At 44.1% G+C, this 6912-nt stretch overlaps 1 long non-coding RNA gene across 1 annotated transcript in view; it reads right to left on the reverse strand.

The window, feature by feature from the left end:
• The window catches only part of LOC123502403, a 140211-nt gene that overhangs the window by 8958 nt on the left and 124341 nt on the right, over window positions 1-6912 (reverse strand). The gene's annotated exons all lie outside the window — the stretch shown is intronic.

The raw sequence follows: 6912 nt of genomic DNA on the forward strand, positions 1-6912 counted from the left end.
AGAGAGAGAGAAATAAATAAATGAGATCAATAATAGAATAAAGAAAGGTGAAGCAGAATGAATGACTATTTACAATGATGACACGCAGTGTGTGTGTGTGTGTGTGTGTGTGTGTGTGTAATTCACTGTTTGATCTGCTGCAGTCTCTGACGAGACAGCCAGACGTTACCCTACGGAACGAGCTCAGAGCTCATTATTTCGATCTTCGGATAGGTCTGAGACCAGGCACACACCACACACCGGGACAACAAGGTCACAACTCCTTGATTTACATCCCGTACCTACTCACTGCTAGGTGAACAGGGCTACACGTGAAAGGAGACACACCCAAATATCTCCACCCGGCCGGGGAATCGAACCCCGGTCCTCTGGCTTGTGAAGCCAGTGCTCTAACCACTGAGCTACCGGGCCGTGTGTGTGTGTGTGTGTGTGTGTGTGTGTGTGTGTGTGTGTGTGTGTGTGTGTGTGAAAATGTGAGTGTGCGTGCGCTTGCATACAAGCTTGTGGGCAGAACTGCGTGTAAATGTGGAGTGTGTGTGTGTGTGTGTGTGTGTGTGTGTGTGTGTGTGTGTGTGTGTGTGTGTGTGTGTGTGTGTGTGTGATAATGAGTCTGCTTGCGTATGCGTGCGTTTGTGTGCGTGCGTAAGGCTTTGCGTGAGTGAGTGTGTGTGTGTGTGTGTGTGTGTGTGTGTGTGTGTGTGTGTGTGTGTGTGTGTGTGTGTGTGTGTGTGTGTGTGTGTGTCTGTGCGTGTTACTGCGTGCGTGCGACAAAAAAAGCCCTGTCAAAAAGTCCCTCCAAAAAGACCACTAAAACAAACTCCAAACCCTGCCAGGAAGCCTCGTCAAAGCAAAAATCCCGCCAAAAAAAATCTAACTAAAACACCCCACCATGAACACCTGCAAAAATGACCGTCCAAAATGTCCCATAAACACATAAACACACACACACACACACACACACACACACACACACACACACACACACAAAAGTCCCATCACAAAACTCTGCCAAAACGTCCTGCCAAAAGGTCCCACCAAAATGCGCCTCCAAAAAGTCCCTTGAAAAACACCAGCCAAAACAAACTACAAAAATCCCTGCCACGAAGCCTCATCAAAGTCAAAATTCAGCCAAAAAAATGCAGCTAAATCTTCCCACCATGAAGACCTGCAAAAATGTCCTGCTAAAATGTCTCTGCCAAAGCCCCGCCAAGAAAAAGACCCACGAAGCCCCGCCAAATTGACCCTCCAACATGCTCCGTCAATAAAAATCGCGTAAAATTCCCGCCACAAAACTCCGCCAAAACGTCACGCCAAAAAGCCTTGCCAAAAAACCTCGCCAGGATCCCCAGTCAAAATACCCGCCAAAAGCCGATACAAAATCCCTGCCAAAAGCCCCACCAAAAAGACCAGCAAAAATAAAATCCAAAAACCCCTGAAACGAAGCCTCATCAAAATAAAAATCGGGTCAAAAACTGCATCTGTGTGTGTGTGTGTGTGTGTGTGTGTGTGTGTGTGTGTGTGTGTGTGTGTGTGTGTGTGTGTGTGTTTGCATATATTTGTGTGTAATTCACCTCGGTCGCGTACTGGTCACCCAGCCAGTCTTCCCATTACGGAGCGAGGTCAGAGCTCATAGACCGATCTTCGGGTAGGACTGAGACCACAACACACTCCACACCGGGAAAACGAAGCCACAACTCCTCCAGTTACATCCCGTACCTATTTACTGCTAGGTGAACAGGGGCTACACATTAACCCCTTCAATACGGTGACGCCTACGTAGGCGTCATATTTCTTTTCTGAGCTTTCTTCAGTTCAGTTGTCCCGTATAATGTGTTGGATACCAACTACACACGCCGTATGCTGTCCTTCAAATCCTAGTGCTCCTCCCACCATCCTTGTCTCCACCAATCACTAAAGATAAGCTACATGCGTCCCGCCTTGTGTCTAAAATTCCCCAATGGCATAGACTGTTTCCATCTCTCTCTCTCTCTCTCTCTCTCTCTCTCTCTCTCTCTCAAGATAAGTTACATGCGTCCCGCCTTGTAACATTCGTGAAAACACACACACACACACAGAGCGCTGGCTTCACAAGCCAGAGGACCAGGATTCGATTCCCCGGCCGGGTGGAGATATTTGGGTGTGTCTCCTTTGACGTGTAGCCCTGTTCACCTAGCAGTGAGTAGGTACGGGATGTAAATCGAGGAGTTGTGACCTTGTTGTCCCGGTGTGTGGTGTGTGCCTGGTCTCAGACCTATCCCAAGATCGGAAATAATGAGCTCTGAGCTCGTTCCGTAGGGTAACGTCTGGCTGTCTCGTCAGAGACTGCAGCAGATCAAACAGTGAATTACACACACACACACACACACACACACACACAAAACAACAAATTTTCTAATCTCTCTCTCTCTCTCTCTCTCTCTCTCTCTCTCTCTCTCTCTCTCTCTCTCTCTCTCCTTCGTTTCCGTCTCCTTCCCTCCTCACCCTCTTCCTCTCGAAAAATAAGCTACATGCGTCCCGCTTGTGTCTAAAATATTAGCAAATGTCTCTCTCTCTCTCTCTCTCTCTCTCTCTCTCTCTCTCTCTCTCTCTCTCTCTCTCTCTCTCTCTCTCTCTCTCCGAGAGAAGCGTCCACTTTCCTCTTCGAAGGCGATATAGTAACTAAAAATAGCAGCATAATACACAAAGATGACAAGTATGACGAGCTTGCATGAGTTTCCCGCGCTAGGGCGTGCGGCACTACCACCTGTATATCATACAGGCGGGCTTTTTTAACATCCGGCGCGAAGGGGTTAAGAGGCTTGCCCAATGTGTGTGTGTGTGTGTGTGTGTGTGTGTGTGTGTGTGTGTGTGTGTGTGTGTGTGTGTGTGTGTGTGTGTGTGTGTGATTTACTTGTGTAATTCACTGTTCACTGTTTGATCTGGTGCAGTCACTGACGAGACAGCCAGACGTTACCCTACGGAACGAGCTCAGAGCTCATTATTTCCGATCATAGGATAGGTCTGAGACCAGGCACACACCACACACCGGGACAACAAGGTCACAACTCCTCGATTTACATCCCGTACCTACTCACTGCTAGGTGAACAGGGGCTACACGTGAAAGGAGACACACCCAAATATCTCCACCCGGCCGGGGAATCGTACCCCGGTCATCTGGCTTGTGAAGCCAGCGCTCTAACCACTGAGCTACCGGGCCGTGTGTGTGTGTGTGTGTGTGTGTGTGTGTGTGTGTGTGTGTGTGTGTGTGTGTGTGTGTGTGGTTTGTGCGTGTGTGTGTGAATGTAAGTGTGTGTACATATGTCTGCGTGCGTGTGCGTGTGCACGTGTGTGTGTTTCACGGTTTGATCTGCTGCAGTTTCTGACGAGACAGCCAGACGTAACCCTACGGAACGAGCTCAGAGCTCATTATTTCCGATCTTGGGATAGGCCTGAGACCAGGCACACACTACACACTGGGACAAGGTCACAACTCCTCGATTTACATCCCGTACCTACTCACTGCTAGGTGAACAGGGGCTACACGTGAAAGGAGACACCCAAATATCTCCACCACGGCCTTGGTATACAGGCCTGAGGGATCATATGTGACGTCAGCACAACTAGGCCATCGCCGCGCCGCTCTGCTCATCTCTTTTCCCAGAAATGTTCTATCATTTCTGTTTTTATCGAAGATCTTTTCTTTTGTCTTACAATATAAACGTATGATGATGATATTTTGCATTATTTTACCTGAACCATATATTTTACTTAGATTTTTTATTAATTTCAATTTTTAGTAGTCAGCTAAATAATAGCATAAACCCTATACACCAACACCTGTGCTGATAACACACACACACACACACACACACACACACACACACACACATATATATATATATATATATATATATATATATATATATATATATATATATATATATATATATATATATATATATATATATATATATATATATATATATATTATATATATACATATATATATATACCAGCAAGTTTTAACCAGCAAGTTAAACATACCCTTTACACCAGCAAGCTAAAAACATCCCCTTTAGACCAGCAAGATAAACATCCCCTTTAGACCAGCAAGATAAACATACCCTTTAGACCAGCAAGATAAGACCAGCATAAACCCCTTTAGACCAGCAAGATAAACATCCCCTTTAGACCAGCAAGATAAACATACCCTTTAGACCAGCAAGATAAACATACCCTTTAGACCAGCAAGATAAACATCCCCTTTAGACCAGCAAGATAAACATCCCCTTTAGACCAGCAAGATAAACATCCCCTTTAGACCAGCAAGATAAACATCCCCTTTAGACCAGCAAGACCAGCAAGATAAACATCCCTTTAGACCAGCAAGATAAACATCCCTTTAGACCAGCAAGATAAACATCCCCTTTAGACCAGCAAGATAAACATCCCTTTAGACCAGCAAGATAAACATCCCTTTAGACCAGCAAGATAAACATCCCTTTAGACCAGCAAGATAAACATCCCCTTTAGACCAGCAAGATAAACATACCCTTTAGACCAGCAAGATAAACATCCCCTTTAGACCAGCAAGATAAACATACCCTTTAGACCAGCAAGATAAACATACCCTTTAGACCAGCAAGATAAACATCCCTTTAGACCAGCAAGATAAACATACCCTTTAGACCAGCAAGATAAACATACCCTTTAGACCAGCAAGATAAACATACCCTTTAGACCAGCAAGATAAACATACCCTTTAGACCAGCAAGATAAACATCATACCCTTTAGACCAGCAAGATAAACATACCCTTTAGACCAGCAAGATAAACATACCCTTTAGACCAGCAAGATAAACATACCCTTTAGACCAGCAAGATAAACATACCCTTTAGACCAGCAAGATAAACATACCCTTTAGACCAGGGATGATATTGGTAACTTGGGTGTCTGTAATGTGTTTTGGGCGAGCTTTTTATATTTTGAGGTGTTGCAGGGTGTTTAGGGTTAGTTTTGAGTGATTTAAGTTGTTTGTGTGTGTGTCAGTTGTGTATGGTGTGTTTTGTGGTGTGGTGTCAGTATTGGTGCATAATGTGTGCTTGAAGTGAATTGTAAGTGCGTTTATTGGTACTATGAGGTTTTTCATGTTGGCAGTATCCAAGGGGATTTGACAAAGCTAGTTTCAATGATTTCAAATTGTTGACCATTATAACAGGTTCGGCAGTATTCCAAATTGATATGGACAGTAAACTGAACAATTGTTTTGGTATTATGGGTTTGGTACGGCAGTTTTCCTCCTTAGGTCTACAGAGCCACTCACGCAAACCCGATCCACCTTGGCTCTCCTTAACATACCATCCTTATCGTTACATCATCCACAATTCCTTCCCCAACCCTGTGTACTACAAGACAACAGGCATTGAGGAGGACGCCATTTCAATATTGTTCCATCTCTTGTTCCAGGATTCAGTACTACTAACGCCAAAGAAGTGAGGCAAGTTTTTGGAGTGAGCGTGCATGACATACAACGGACACCAGACTGCTACTACTGCCGGTGTTGCCAAAGGAACAAGAGGAGGAAAAAAGAAGAGAAAGAAGAAAAGGGTGATTCTTGGAGACGTACCAATAAAGTTCTGAAGGTTGGCCACAGATCTTCATCACTGGTGTAGTGTATTTCATTGACCATTTGTAGATTGGGTTGATAAATTTGTAGAATTTGTAGACAGTTGTAGATATGTAGCGGGTATGGTTTTTTGCAATGCCTTATCTACACCAGCAGAAAACGGTAATATTTAGAAGTTATGCAAAGCATTGTAATAGGAGTGTACGGTGTACATATGTATATAGTATTTAAGGAAGGAGAGTGTAGACCAAGAGAGGAAGGTAACCTCTTGGGTCACGATTCCTCTGCTCATCACTCATCATTCCTGTTGTGAAGCACAAAGGTATTGTTACGTGTTTCCCAAGATGATGTTTTGTGAGTCTTTCAATGCAATACTTAATTTAAGTGTCTGGCCAGTGTCTTGTAACGTGGTGCAGTTTTTGTTACTTGTATTTATTTTTCATACCTACTGATATGACGATATCTTGTGAATGATACTCCTATATATTTCTAATGGCAACACATTATCTCTTGATATAATAAAATGCATAATGTATCGACTTATTTTCCTATCAGTTGAAAGAGATGCAAAACAATATCTGGTTTGCAAGTGAAGCGAAATTAGTCAACAATTTGCTGCATGGCGCCACAGCGTCTGAGGTGATATGATGCCACAATATAGTTGCATGGAAATACTAGTAGTAATGTGTAAACTGACACACTCCCGTTCATGATGGCGAAGGTGGGCAGGTGTGGGTGTTGGCGGTGCTAGTGGAGATTTTTACATGCTTGTGTGTAGATAGATAGATAGATAAGTTGGTAATTTGATAGGTTCATTCACAGGGAAACTGACAACAGTTCGATGGTGTATACATTGTTACAACAATAAACTTATCAATCAATCAATTAAACATCAATCGGATTTAAAAGGCAAGTGATGAGACGGTGGCGAGCGTGGCTCTCAAGACAAGTTTGCTCTGCGTCACTGGGAGGGATAAACGGTCATTAGAGTCAACGGGGCCCTATACTGATTAGCCTATGTGTAAGTCAAGCCAATTACTTCGTCTAGGAACATTTGTAGCATGTACAACAATGATTTAGCGACCTTTTTGCGGCTTTTCAAGGTGGATCTGGTGATTTAGAATATTTCTATTTGGCAACTGCCCACCACCATCATCACCACCACAATCAGCTACCAGACGTCCATTTCCTCACCAGACACGAGACCTGTGAACACGGTGACCGCCCCACTTGCCTCACCTAGTCCACCAGCTCCACCTGCTCAGTGAGAGGGTGAGTCTATTAATAGAGTGGAGGTAACAAACA

Source organism: Portunus trituberculatus, chromosome 11 (genome assembly GCF_017591435.1).
Source record: "Portunus trituberculatus isolate SZX2019 chromosome 11, ASM1759143v1, whole genome shotgun sequence".
NCBI classification, from domain to species: domain Eukaryota; kingdom Metazoa; phylum Arthropoda; class Malacostraca; order Decapoda; family Portunidae; genus Portunus; species Portunus trituberculatus.